This window comes from Anomaloglossus baeobatrachus, chromosome 6, assembly GCF_048569485.1.
Source record: "Anomaloglossus baeobatrachus isolate aAnoBae1 chromosome 6, aAnoBae1.hap1, whole genome shotgun sequence".
Taxonomy (NCBI): Eukaryota; Metazoa; Chordata; class Amphibia; order Anura; family Aromobatidae; genus Anomaloglossus; species Anomaloglossus baeobatrachus.
This window is the reverse complement of record NC_134358.1, coordinates 184,497,855-184,513,535: the sequence shown is the minus strand read 5'-3', so window position 1 is coordinate 184,513,535 and position 15,681 is coordinate 184,497,855.

Sequence of the window (15,681 nt, the reverse complement as noted above, 5' to 3'; positions counted from 1 at the left end):
TACATCACAGGGGAGGCTGGGGGCGACAGTATATACATCACAGGGGAGGCTGGGGGCGACAGTTTATACATCACAGGAGACATGGGGGCGACCGTATATACATCACAGGAGAGGCTGGGGGCGACAGTATATACATCACAGGGGAGGCTGGGGGCGACAGTATATACATCACAGGGGAGGCTGGGGGCGACAGTATATACATCACAGGGGAGACAGTATATACATCACAGGGGAGGCTGAGGGCAACAGTATATACATCACAGGGGAGACAGTATATACATCACAGGGGAGGCTGAGGGCAACAGTATATACATCACAGGGAAGGCTGGGGGCGACAGTATATACATCACAGGGGAGACAGTATATACATCACAGGGGAGGCTGGGGGCGACAGTATATACATCACAGGGGAGACAGTATATACATCACAGGGGAGGCTGCGGGCGACAGTATATACATCACAGGGGAGACAGTATATACATCACAGGGGAGGCTGAGGGCAACAGTATATACATCACAGGGAAGGCTGGGGTTGACAGTATATACATCACAGGGGAGGCTGGGGCGACAGTATATACAGCACAGGGGAGGCTGGGGGTGACAGTATATACATCACAGGGGGGGCTGGGGGCGACAGTATATGCATCACAGGGGAGGCTGGGGGCGACAGTATATACATCACAGTGGGGGCTGGGGGCGACAGTATATACATCACAGGGGAGGCTGGGGGCGACAGTATATACATCACAGGGGAGGCTGTTGTGAATGTTAGTTATGTCTTGGCTGCTGGGAGGCTCCCTCTGGTGGCCAGGAAGGGTTTGGATAGAGACCAGGTGTGTTGTGCAGTGGGTGTTTCCTTTCCTAACTCTCTGCCTATTTAAGTCCTGGTCTGATTGCAGGCTGTTGCCGGATGTCAGTTGTTCTTTGTATCTCTAGCCTGCTTAATCCTGCTCTACACCACATCTTCCCCAGATAAGTGCTTGCTCTTTATTTATTGTCTGGTTTTTTGCTTATCTGGGTTTGTCATTTATTGTGGTTGGTTTCAGTTTATTTCCTTCCAGGGATTTTCCCCCTCAGTGGATTGTTGAGGAACTCCCTGCAGTTCTGTGTGGAGTATAGCTCCTTTTTGGGTCCATATGTTTGTGGCTTGTTGAATTTGTTATAATTCTTGTTTTCTGTTCATTGCTCTGTTTTGGCGGGTCATCCTGGCATTTTTGGTACTCGGGATCTTGTGAGACGCTCTTTTTGGTGGCCTCCCTGTCCCGAGATGTCCGTCGTTTTGTGCAGTCGTGTGGAGTTTGTTCTAGGTCCAAGCCCTGTTGTTCACGTTCTAGTGGGCTATTATTGCCTTTGCCGGTACCTAAGAAACCTTGGACGCACATCTCTATGGATTTTATTTCAGAGCTTCCCGTCTCTCAGAAAATGACTGTGATTTGGGTGATCTGTGACAGATTCTCCAAGATGGTCCACTTGGTTCCCCTATCTAAGTTGCCGTCTTCATCAGAGTTGGTGCCTTTGTTTTCCCAACATGTTGTCCGTTTGCATGGTATTCCCGAAAACATTGTTTCTGACAGAGGGGTGCAGTTTGTATCCAGGTTTTGGAGGATTTTTTGTTCCAAATTGGGTGTTCAGCTGTCTTTCTCCTCGGCGTTTCATCCTCAGACCAACAGTCAGACTGAAAGGGCTAACCAGACCCTGGAGACCTATTTACGGTGTTTTGTTTCTGCGGATCAGGATGACGGTTTCGTTTTTGCCTTTGGCTGAATTTGCCCTTAACAATAGAGCTAGCTCTACCACATTGGTGTCCCCCTTTTTCTGCAATTTTGGGTATCACCCTAGGTTCCTCTCAGGGCAGCTTGAGGCGTCTGACTGTCCGGGGGTGGATTCGGTGGTCAACAGACTGCAGCAGATTTGGGGGCAGGTAGTGGATAAATTGTTTCAGTCCCAAGAAACTGCCCAAAAGTTTGCCAACCGGCGTCGGACTGTTGGTCCCCGGTTTAAAGTAGGGGACATGGTGTGGTTGTCCTCTAAAAATATTCCTATGAGAGTTCCGTCTCCTAAATTTAAGCCCAGATTTATTGGACCTTATAAGATTTCGGAGATTATTAACCCTGTATCTTTCCGTTTGACTCTTCCTGCGTCATTTAAGATTCACAATGTCTTCCATAAGTCCTTGTTGAAGAGACATGTGGAGCCGGCAGTTCCTGCAGCAGCGCCTCCTGACCCTGTTTTGGTACAAAGGGATCTGGAGTATGAGGTTGAAAAAATTCTGGATTCCCGTCGCAGTAGGCGTCAGCTTCAGTACCTTGTAAAATGTAAGGGTTATGGGGAGGAGGATAACTCTTGGGTTGTGACTTCTGACATTCATGCGGACAGGTTGGTTCGCGCCTTCCATCATGCTCATCCCGAGCGACCCGGTGGCGTGGGTGAGGGTTCGGTGACCCCTCCTCAAGGAAGGGGGTACTGTTGTGAATGTTAGTTGTGTCTTGGCTGCTGGGAGGCTCCCTCTGGTGGCCAAGAAGGGTTTGGATAGAGACCAGGTGTGTTGTGCAGTGGGTGTTTCCTTTCCTAACTCTCTGCCTATTTAAGTCCTGGTCTGATTGCAGGCTGTTGCCGCATGTCAGTTGTTCTTTGTATCTCCAGCCTGCTTAATACTGCTCTACACCACATCTTCCCCAGATAAGTGCTTGCTCTTTATTTATTGTCTGGTTCTTTTGCTTATCTGGGTTTGTCATTTGTTGTGGTTGGTTTCAGTTTATTTGCTTGCAGGGATTTTCCCCCTCAGTGGATTGTTGAGGAACTCCCTGCAGTTCTGTGTGGAGTATAGCTCCTTTTTGGGTCCATGTGTTTATGGCTTGTTGAATTTGTTCTAATTCTTGTTTTCTGTTCATTGGTATGACAAGGGCACCTGGTATAGGACGGAGTTCAGATCGAGCGATCTGAGGGCTTTTTTGTACTATCAGGAAGTTGGTATTTTGCAGGGTTTTTCTCTGGCCACCATCAGTCCCTTTCCTGTCCTTTCCTATTTTAGTCAGCGGGGGCCTCACCTTTTGCTAATCCTGTCATCTACCTGTGTATTGTGTTTTTCCTATATCACCGCAGTCTTTGAATGTGGGGGGCTTGCTATTCTTGTCTATTTTCTGAGGCAGAGAGTTATTCATCTTTCCTACCTTTAGGATAGTTAGTTCTCCGGCTGGGTTCGCGGTGCACAGGATGTTAGTTCACCCCTCGGCTACTTCTAGTTGTGTTGGTTAGTAAGGGGATGGCGGCCAGATTAGTTGCCAATGCTCTTGTCACCTTTTTGCCAATGATTTGTGATGGTCTTCCATGGTTCCGGATCATAACAGGAGGCTGGGGGCGACAGTATATACATCACAGGGGAGGCTGGGGACAACAGTATATACATCACAGGAGACATGAGGACGACAGTATATACATCACAGGAGACATGGGGGTGACAGTATATACATCACGAGACATGGGGGCGACAGTATATACATCATAGGAGACATGAGAGCGACAGTATATACATCACAGGATCACTGGGGGGGTATAGACAGCTCGGGGGAAGGGGGCATACACATTACTGGAGATGCTGGGGGAACATCACTAGAGATGCTGGGGGCATACACATTACTGGGGACGCTGGGGGCATGCACATTACTGGAGATGCTGGGGGCATACACATTACTGGAGATGCTGGGCGCATACACATTACTGGGGATGCTGGGGGGCATACACATTACTCGGGATGCTGGGGTATACACATTACTGGAGATGCTGGGGGTATACACATTACTGAAGATGCTGGGGGCATAAACATCACTGGAGATGCTGGGGGCATACACATTACTGGGGATGCTGGGGGCATACACATTACTGGGGACGCTGGGGGCATACACATTACTGGGGACGCTGGGGGCATACATATTACTGGAGATGCTGGGGTATAAATATCACTGAGGATGCTGGGGGCATACACATTACTGGGGATGCTGGGGGGCATACACATTACTCGGGATGCTGGGGTATACACATTACTGGAGATGCTGGGGGTATACACATTACTGAAGATGCTGGGGGCATAAACATCACTGGAGATGCTGGGGGCATACACATTACTGGGGATACTGGGGGCATGCACATTACTGGAGATGCTGGGGGCATAAACATCACTGGAGATGCTGGGGGCATACACATTACTGGAGAAGCTGGGGGCATACACATTACTGGGGGCATACACATCACTGAGGACGCTGGGGGCATACACATTACTGAGGATGCTGGGGGGCATACACATTACTGGGGATGCTGGGGGGCATACACATTACTGGGGATGCTGGGGGGCATACACATCACTGAGGACGTTGGGGGCATACACATTACTGGGGATGCTGGGGGCATGCACATTACTGGAGATGCTGGGGGCATAAACATCACTGGAGATGCTGGGGTAATACACATTACTGGAGATACTGGAGGCATACACATTACTGGGGGCATACACATCACTGAGGATGCTGGGGGGCATACACATTACTGGAGATACTGGGGGCATACACATTACTGGGGGCATACACATCACTGAGGATGCTGGGGGGCATACACATTACTGGGGACGCTGGGGGGCATACACATTACTAGGGACGCTGGGGGCATACACATTACTGGAGATGCTGGGGGCATAAATATCACTGGGGATGCTGGGGCATACACATTACTGGGGACGCTGGGGGCATACACATTACTAGGGACGCTCGGGGCATACACATTACTGGAGATGTTGGGGGCATAAATATCACTGGGGACGCTGGGGGCATACACATTACTGGGGACGCTGGGGGCATACACATTACTCGGGAAGCTGGGGGCATACACATTACTCGGGATGCTGGGGGCATACACATTACTGGAGATGCTGGGGGCATAAACATCACTGGAGATGCTGGGGGCATAAACATCACTGGAGATGCTGGGGGCATAAACATCACTGGAGATGCTGGGGGCATACACATTACTGGAGATGCTGTGGGCATACACATTACTGGGGGCATACACATCACTGAGGATGCTGGGGGTTATACACATTACTGAGGACGCTGGGGGGCATACACATTACTCGGGACGCTGGGGGCATACAGATTACTGGAGATGCTTGGGGCACATACACATTACTGGAGATGCTGGGGGCATACACATTACTGTGGGCATACACATTACTGAGGACGCTGGGGGGCATACACATTACTCAGGATGCTGGGGGCATACACATTACTGGAGATGCTGGGGGCATACACATTACTGGAGATGCTGGGGGCATAAACATCACTGGACATGCTGGGGCATACACATTACTGGGGGAATACACATCACTGAGGACGTTAGGGGGCATACAATTTACTGTGGACGCTGGGGGCATAAACATTACTGGAGATGCTGGGGGAATAAATATCACTGGGGACGCTGGGGGCATACACATTACTGGGGACGCTGGGGGCATACACATTACTGGAGATGATGGGGGGGCATACACATTACTCGGGATGCTGGGGGCATACACATTACTGGAGATGCTGGGTGCATATACATTATTGGGGACGCTGGGGGGCTTACACATTATTGTGGATGGTGTGGGGCATACACATTACTGGGGATGGCGTGGGCATACACATTACTGGGGACGCTGGGGGCATACACATTACTGGGGATGCTGGGTGGCATACACATTACTGGGGATGCTGGGGCATACACATTACTGGGGGCATACACATCACTGAGGATGCTGGGGGGCATACACATTACTGGGGACGCTGGGGGGCATACACATTACTAGGGACGCTGGGGGCATACACATTACTGGAGATGCTGGGGGCATAAATATCACTGGGGATGCTGGGGGCATACACATTACTAGGGACGCTCGGGGCATACACATTACTGGAGATGCTGGGGGCATAAATATCACTGAGGATGCTGGGGGGCATACACATTACTGGGGACGCTGGGGGGCATACACATTACTAGGGACGCTGGGGGCATACACATTACTGGAGATGCTGGGGGCATAAACATCACTGGAGATGCTGGGGGCATAAACATCACTGGAGATGCTGGGGGCATAAACATCACTGGAGATGCTGGGGGCATACACATTACTGGAGATGCTGTGGGCATACACATTACTGGGGGCATACACATCACTGAGGACGTTAGGGGGCATACACTTTACTGTGGACGCTGGGGGCATAAACATTACTGGAGATGCTGGGGGAATAAATATCACTGGGGACGCTGGGGGCATACACATTACTGGGGATGCTGGGGGCATACACATTACTGGAGATGATGGGGGGGCATACACATTACTCGGGATGCTGGGGGCATACACATTACTGGAGATGCTGGGTGCATATACATTATTGGGGACGCTGGGGGGCTTACACATTATTGTGGATGGTGTGGGGCATACACATTACTGGGGATGGCGTGGGCATACACATTACTGGGGACGCTGGGGGCATACACATTACTGGGGATGCTGGGTGGCATACACATTACTGGGGATGCTGGGGCATACACATTACTGGGGGCATACACATCACTGAGGATGCTGGGGGGCATACACATTACTGGGGAAGCTGGGGGGCATACACATTACTAGGGACGCTGGGGGCATACACATTACTGGAGATGCTGGGGGCATAAATATCACTGGGGATGCTGGGGCATACACATTACTGGGGACGCTGGGGGCATACACATTACTAGGGACGCTCGGGGCATACACATTACTGGAGATGCTGGGGGCATAAATATCACTGAGGATGCTGGGGGCATACACATTACTGGGGACGCTGGGGGGCATACACATTACTAGGGACGCTGGGGGCATACACATTACTGGAGATGCTGGGGGCATAAATATCACTGGGGATGCTGGGGCATACACATTACTGGGGACGCTGGGGGCATACACATTACTAGGGACGCTGGGGGCATACACATTACTGGAGATGCTGGGGGCATAAACATCACTGGAGATGCTGGGGTAATACACATTACTGGAGATACTGGAGGCATACACATTACTGGGGGCATACACATCACTGAGGATGCTGGGGGGCATACACATTACTGGAGATACTGGGGGCATACACATTACTGGGGGCATACACATCACTGAGGATGCTGGGGGGCATACACATTACTGGGGACGCTGGGGGCATACACATTACTGGGGACGCTGGGTGGCATACACATTACTGGGGATGCTGGGGCATACACATTACTGGGGGCATACACATCACTGAGGATGCTGGGGGGCATACACATTACTGGGGACGCTGGGGGGCATACACATTACTAGGGACGCTGGGGGCATACACATTACTGGAGATGCTGGGGGCATAAATATCACTGGGGATGGCGTGGGCATACACATTACTGGGGACGCTGGGGGCATACACATTACTGGGGACGCTGGGTGGCATACACATTACTGGGGATGCTGGGGCATACACATCACTGAGGATACTAGGGGGTATACACATTACTGGGAACGCTGGGGGGCATACGCATTACTGGGGAAGGCAGGGGCATACACATTACTGGGGATGCTGGGGGGCATACACATTACTGGGGACGCTGGGGGGCATACACATTACTGGGGACGCTGGGGGGCATACACATTACTGGGGATGCTGGGGGCATACACATTACTGGGGATGCTGAAGGGCATACACATTACTGGGGATGCTGAAGGGCATACACATTACTGGGGATGCTGAGGGGCATACACATTACTGGGGATGCTAGGGGCATACACAATACTCGGGATGCTGGGGGCATACACATCACTGAGGATACTAGGGGGCATACACATTACTGGGGACGCTGGGGGGCATACACATTACTGGGGACGTTGGGGGCATATACATTACTGGGGACGCTGGGGGGCATACACATTACTGGTGATGGCGGGGGCATACACATTACTGGGGGCAGTGCGGGGGCATATACACAGTTCACATGAGGTAAGGTCTCTGAGTTCAATGAGGTCACCTGAGGTCAGTCTACCTGCGGTCACAGGTGGGGTACCGTGGCAACTTCAAGTTGTGACCACAAATAACCTGAGTGATGTCACCGCTCACGGCTGTAGCTCAGTCTCTGCCTGCAGTCCACAGTGGGCGGTCATGTTCTGTGCTTGTGCACTCTGACTTCAGTAGTTAGCAGAGCCATGATCATCGTGGGACCTTGTGTGATTACGTCGGACCTGCAGGGGTATTTTGGAGGTTAATAAAGTGGTGAAAGACAGTGGCTTTTTGTATTTTTTTTCAAATAAGGGATTTTTTTAGGTGTTTGTGTTTTTTCCTTTTCACGTTTAGTATTAGTAATGGGGGGTGTCTTATAGACACTTTCCATTACTAATCTAGGGCTTAGTGTCAGCTGTGAGCTGCCATTAACTCCTGATATTACCCCCCAATTGCCGCCGCACCAGGGCAATGGGAAGAACCAGGTAAAGTGCTGAGGTTGTCTCATCTAATAGATGCGACAATTCTGGGCGGCTGCAGGCTGCTATTTTTAGGCTGGAGGGGGCCAAATAACCATGGGCCTCCCCAGCATGAGAATACCAGCCCCCCCGCTGTCGGCTTTATCATGGCTGGGTATCAAAATTGGGGAGAACCACATGTCGTTTGTTTTAAAAATCATATAATAATGAAAAAAAGAAAAAAGAAAAGCCGCATGCGGTTCATCTTATTTTGATATACAGCAAAGATACGTGCACGGCCGGGGGCTGCAGCTTGTAGCCGTGGACTTTTTCTATGCTGGGTATCAAAACACAGGAGGACCCTAGGCCAATTTATTTATTTTTACACCACTACAGAGAAGCAGACAGCGTGTGCAATTCTAAGCAATCACAGACACTGTTACACGGGGTGGGGACGTGGTCTGACTGCAACCAATCAGACACACTGGGACTGACAGTGGGCGGGAGAAGCAGTGAATATGTATGAGGGTTAATGATCAGACCTGGAAGTCGTGTTACAGGAGACTGGTAAGTATAACGCTCCGGCTTTATTTCCTATTTTCTTTCCTTTACCTTTTATTTTTTTTAATTACCCGGGATCCGAACATTTCCATGGAGTTTCCTGAGAACTCCGGATCCGGGGATGGAGCACGGATACGAGGTATCAGCTCAGGTCAGGTTCGCCCATCACTAGACAGGACACATTGTGAAGCCGAACGTCAAATATCGGTGTCTAATGTTCATAGAGTTGTAATTACAGCAGCAGCCACCAGATGGCGACAGGACATAGTGAAACATTCTGCTGTCCTGAGTGGAGGCTGCAGTCTGAGTTCTGCTCCTGACTCCTTTCATCCTTGCTTTACTCCCTGCAGTAGAATGGAGGGGGATGTTCTGGACTTACTCCTAATATGAAACAATTTATGGGGGATCATACAAGGAAAGTTGATAGTGATGAGAATATTTGGCGGTGATAGGACTGCGGTGTATACGTACGCCGTCCTCACCATTGAAATTACAGCACCAAGAAGAAGTGGTGGAATTCTGGAAATTACCAGATGGAAACATCCAAAGCTCCAGAGCCTGAGCCTCGTGCAGAAATCCAGGCACCTCAGGCCTCGGCTGCTGTCACTGAGGTCATTAATGGTTGGAAGAAGGTTCTGCCGCTGAACGTACAAATCATCAGGATCCGCTGCTGGCAGCTCCTGTGTAATCACCGACCAATGATGTCCCCAATGTATTGGATGAAGACAAATCAGGAGATGCTTCCGCCACCGGAGACAAGTCTGGAGACGCTGCAGCCACGGGAGGCAAGTCCAGAGATGCAGCCACGAGAGACAAGTCCAGAGATGCTGAAGCCATGGGAGACAAGTCTGGAGACGCTGCAGCCACAAGAGACAAGTCCAGAGACGCTGCAGCCACAAGAGACAAGTCCAGAGACGCTGCAGCCACGGGAGACAAGTCCGGAAACGCTGCAGCCACGGGAGACAAGTCTGGAGATGCTTCAGCCACGGGAGGCAACTCCAAAGATGCTGCAGCCACGGGATGCAAGTCCGAAGATGCTGCAGCCAGGGGAGACAAGTCCAGAGATGCTGCAGCCACAGGAGACAAGTCTGGAGATTCTGCACTAAGGGAGACAAGTTCGAAGAAGCTTCAGCTATGGGAGACGAGTCCACAGATGCTGCAGCCACGGGAGATAAGTCCGGAGACGCTGCAGCCACAGGAGACAAGTCCAGAGATGCTGCAGCCACGGGAGACAAGTCCTGAGATGCTGCAGCCACGGGAGACAAGTACAGAGATGCTGCAGCCACGGGAGACAAGTCCAGAGATGCAGCCACGGGAGACAAGTCTGGAGACACTGCACTAAGGGAGACAAGTCTGAACATGCTGCAGCCATGGAAGACAAGTCCAGAGATGCTGCAGCCATGGGAGACAAGTCCGGAGACACTGCAGCCACGGGAGATAAGACCAGAGATGCAGCCACGGGAGACAAGTCCAGAGATGCTGCAGCCATGGGAGGCAAGTACAAAGATGCTGCAGCCACGGGAGGCAAGTCCAGAGATGCTGCAGCCACGGGAGACAAGTCCAAAGATGTTGCAGCCAGGGGAGACAAGTCCAGAGATGCTGCAGCCACGGGAGACAAGCCCAGAGATGCAGCCACAGGAGACAAGTCTGGAGATGCTGCAGCCATGGGAGACAAGTCCGGAGACACTGCAGCCACGGGAGACAAGTCCAGAGATGCAGACACGGGAGACAAGTCCAGAGATGCAGCAATGGGAGACAAGTCTGGAGACGCTGCACTAAGGGAGACAAGTCCGAAGATGCTGCAGCCATGGGAGACAAGTCCAGAGATGCTGCAGCCACGGGAGACACTGCACTAATGAAGACAAGTCCAGTGATGCTGCAGCCAGGGGAGACAAGTCCACAGATGCTGCAGCCACGGGAGACAAGTACAGAGATGCTGCAGCCACGGGAGACGCTGCACTAATGAAGACAAGTCCAGTGATGCTGCAGCCAGGGGAGACAAGTCCAGAGATGCTGCAGCCACGGGACACATGTCCAGAGATGCAGCCATGGGAGACAAGTGCAGAGATGCTGCAGCCACGGGAGACGCTGCACTAATGAAGACAAGTCCAGAGATGCTGCAGACATGGTAAATGAGTCTGAAGATGTTGTACCCATGGTAGACAAGCCAGGAGATGCTGCAAAAGGGGAGACAAATCTGGAGACACTGCAGCCACCGGAGACAAATCTGGAGATGCTGCAGCCACTGGAGACAAATCTGGAGACGCTGCAGCCACTGGAGACAAATCTGGAGACACTGCAGCCACCGGAGACAAATCTGGAGATGCTGCAGCCACCGGAGACAAATCTGGAGACGCTGCAGCCACTGGAGACAAATCTGGAGACGCTGCAGCCACTGGAGACAAATCTGGAGACGCTGCAGCCACTGGAGACAAATCTGGAGACACTGCTACCATAGGAGACAAGTCCAAAAATGCTGCAGCCACAGGAGGCAGGTCCAAAGATTCTGCAGGCATGGAAAATGAATCTGAAGACGGTGGAGCCAAGTGAAACAAGTCCAGAGACACATCACCCATGGTAGACGAGTCCGAAGATGCTGCACCATGGGAGACGAATCCAGAGATACTGCAGCAACAGGAAAGAAGTCCAGACACACGTCAGCCATGGGAGACAAGTCCAGAGACACTGCAGCCACAAGAGACAAGTCCAGAGACGCTGCAGCCACAAGAGACAAGTCCAGAGACACTGCAGCCACGGGAGACAAGTCCAGAGACGCTGCACCCATGGGAGACAAGTCAGGAGACACTGCACCTACTGGAGACAAGTCAGGAGACACTGCATCCATGGGAGACAAGTCAGGAGACACTGCACCCATGGGAGACAAGTCAGGAGACACTGCACCCACTGGAGACAACTACTGCACCCACGGGAGACGAGTCTGGAGACGCTGCAGCCAAGGGAGCAGGTTTAGGCCATGGAGGCGGCTCACAGTAGTGCGGGCACATGTGGCCTGGTGTTGTCATGTGGAAAGACAACCCTTGGCACACTTTGGAGAAATGGCAGCACTAACATTACAATGTGAATACTGAGGATTGTATATATCGTGTTATGTATATAGAATATACCTATAGGGGGTCATTTCTAGGGGTGATAGGACATCAGCGAGTGGCGGGAACGCCTCGTGTAGGTGACCGTGGATTGTGGCCTGTCGCCATCATGGCGGTGGATGGGGGTCAGATCGGCAGCTGGAGATGAGGGATGACGGCTCCTGCGGAATGTCAGGAATTCTCCTTCAGATTTGCCTCATCCTCTTCTCACTTTTATCTTCCTTGAGGCCCCGCAAGACAAGAAAAGACAAAACCTTGTGCCCAGTGCGGCCCCAGCAGAGACCCCCGCCTGTGCCCACATTAACACGCCGGTAACACCAGCCCCTTAAAGAAAATGACTCAAACATTGGCGCAGAGCGGCGGCCATGATGAGAGGGGTAAGTGGGGGGTCTGCTACTAACTGGGGGCGCCTTACATTAGGCTGAGGAATCAGTCTGGACCCCAGATGGAAGCAATTCACCTGCATTGTATCTAGACACGAGACCTGTCTACACAGATACACTGTAACAAACCCTCAGCCATGAGAAGCATTAGACACAAGTGTCTATTCTCTGACATCTTCAGAAATTGAAATACAAAGTAGATTAAGTTGTACAAACTACATAATATTGTGATTGTTATTTACATGGGACTGCTGGGCTCACACCCCCTGGTGGCCTCAATGCCCGGGGTCAGCAGATGTGGATATGAGCCGCTCTAATGAGAAGCACATGAGACTTCTGCTCTGCTCGCTATAGACGAGGATGATGATGAGGGACCAGCGGCTGGTGTAAGGGGGGGATTATTACAGAAACTCATCCATCTCACGAAAGATCTGCTCCACGCATTGGAGGAAAACTGCTGCCATATGTGCGGGGTCAGTGTGTACTGCGCCCGAGCCCCGCAGATCCCACTCACATGGACACTGCCCGAGAAGTGCGGAGGAACATGGCGGCAACAGGAGCAATCACATGCACAGAGGACGCCCGTCCCTAGAAAATGACCGTTATATGGTGGTTGTAAAGTATCAAAGTCACATGACTATCCAATACACACTGAGCCCTCTATATACACCAAGCCCCTCATGCACCCCAAGCCCTCTATGTGTAGAGAATTGTGAGGCCACCATACTACACTCCCTGACAGACGTTCTGTCGCTTATCCATGTTATGTAAATAAAAGCTTATAACCTGACTTTAAATTCATCCATTGGTTTTATAAATTAATCTTTTGAAAGCTGAAACCCCCCCAAATTTGGTTTAGGTTATGAAAATAAAGTTGCTGCAAATCTGAAATATTGATCATTTAATGAACACAGAAAGGTCAGATTTTGGCAAGACAAAAGTTTTGTCGCCTTGTCATATAATGCACCCAATCCTAGTTTACATCCTCACCTGTGCTCACTAATGATCGGTTAATTAGTGGTGTCACAAACCACCGGGGGGGTCACTCAGAAATCCCCCGCGCTGGCTACCAGTACGTCACAATCGGGGGGTAACAAGTGGGGGTCACCCCTCCTTTATACCTCCCGACCGACAGACAGAGCACGTGACGCGCTCTCTAGCGCCCCTCTTATAGTCAGGCCAATTATGGAATTGCCCGACCATAAGCAAGGAGGCCGCTATACTACTTATGCCGATTATTGAAGGGTCCCCGGTGAGAGTAGGGTATATATTCCCCCGACCTCCGCGGGCGGAATATATAAAATCTCCCCGAATCTCACTGGCCTCCCCACAATAATCCTTGGCACAATTCGCTGCCACCAACCGATTTACGGTAACTATTAGCCGAACACACAGACGTGGGATTCAAGATCGAGATAACAGAACAGCCCAAGATTAATTATATAATTTAATCAGCCTAAAGCACACTAGAAACTACAATATATACAATAGGGAATCTACAGAATATACATATGTCAGAGTACAGTTACAGATAAAGCATGGGTTACAAACAGGCATACACAGTTCCAGCAGTTACCTTGTTGCGTCTGGCCACAGGGGGGCGCTGTACCCAGGTTTCTAGGATCCTTCCCACAGATGTTTCCTACACGTGACCCCCAGCGAAAAGAACACTGGAAAATGGCCGAAGTAGGGTTATCAACCTGGGCAAATCCAGGTCCCCTCCTACCTTAGTGACCTCAGAGGGAGCACTGCTCCACCCCTGGCTGGAGTTATGGACAATCCACAACATGGAATATGGCCATAACTTTGCCTGGGAGCGTCGTAGGCGGACGCCAATGCTCTCATTGTGACAGTTATGAATTTAGCTACAGAACGAGGGGACTCATGACCTGTCTGCCAGTTCCCCATTGGCTGATATCACGCCTGGGGCATTTCCCAATGTCCTGCTCCCATAAAAAGGGTGTGCCAGCATCGTCCGCATGCGGAGACACCATTTTTATGGTTGCCATATTTATCGGAAATATGGCTTGCGAGATATGAACCATTTTTTACTGGAGTCGTTCTGTCTGGCTATTTCCATAGCCTTGCTAACTAGCTAGCAGCCCCCACTACAGGGTCACGGCAGGGAGTCATCCTGTGTCCATTGTCCCCAAGCCACCTAATTTCCATATCACAGGACATGGCCATGGAGGTGTAAGTGGAACACTGAGAACAAGAAGGGAGGGGGCACTGCCAGGGAGTGATGAGGGATTATGACTGGAGTCATAATTCATCTTCATATCCCGGGATTTGCCTCACACCTCCCCCCTTTTGAGGGCGCTAGGGGGCAGCACACTCCGGTGTTCCCCCGTGCGCCCGTCCGCGACCTCTCCTTGTCGGGACAGCCCGTCTGCGTTACCGTGGTCACGGCCCCTTTTGTGGCGAATGGTGAAGTTGTATTGCTGGAGCGCAAGGCTCCATCGCAACAATCGCCCATTCGTCCCAGAGACGGTGTGCAACCAGCTGAGGGGATTGTGGTCCGTCTCCACGATGAAGTGGCGCCCGTATAGATAGGGTTGCAGACGCTGCAGGGCCCACACTATGGCCAGGCACTCCTTCTCCATCGTGGAATAGGCAACTTCCCTTGGTAACAGCTTCCTGCTCAGGTACAAGACTGGGTGCTCTTGGCTCGCAGAGTCCACCTGGCTGAGCACCGCACCGAGGCCGAAGTCACTGGCGTCGGTCTGTACTACAAACGGCCGCGTGAAGTCGGCTGCCTGTAGCACGGGCGGGCTGGACAGGGCGTCCTTTAGGGCCCGGAAGGCTGTCTCGCAGTCCATTGTCCAATCGACTGCAGAGGGCAGCTTCTTCTTGGTGAGGTCCGTCAAGGGCTTTGCCAGGCTACTATAGCATGGAACAAACCTCCTATAGTACCCAGCGGTCCCCAAGAAGGACATCACCTGCTTCTTGGTCCTGGGGGTGGGCCAGGATGCGATGGCTTCCACTTTCTCAGGCTCGGGCTTCAGTGTTCTCCCACCTACCCGGTGACCGAGGTACTGGACCTCGCTCATGGCCAGCTGACACTTTCCCGGCTTGATGGTCAAACCTGCCCGGTGGATCCGCCTGAGCACCTGTGCTAGATGCTCTAGGTGGTCCTCCCAGG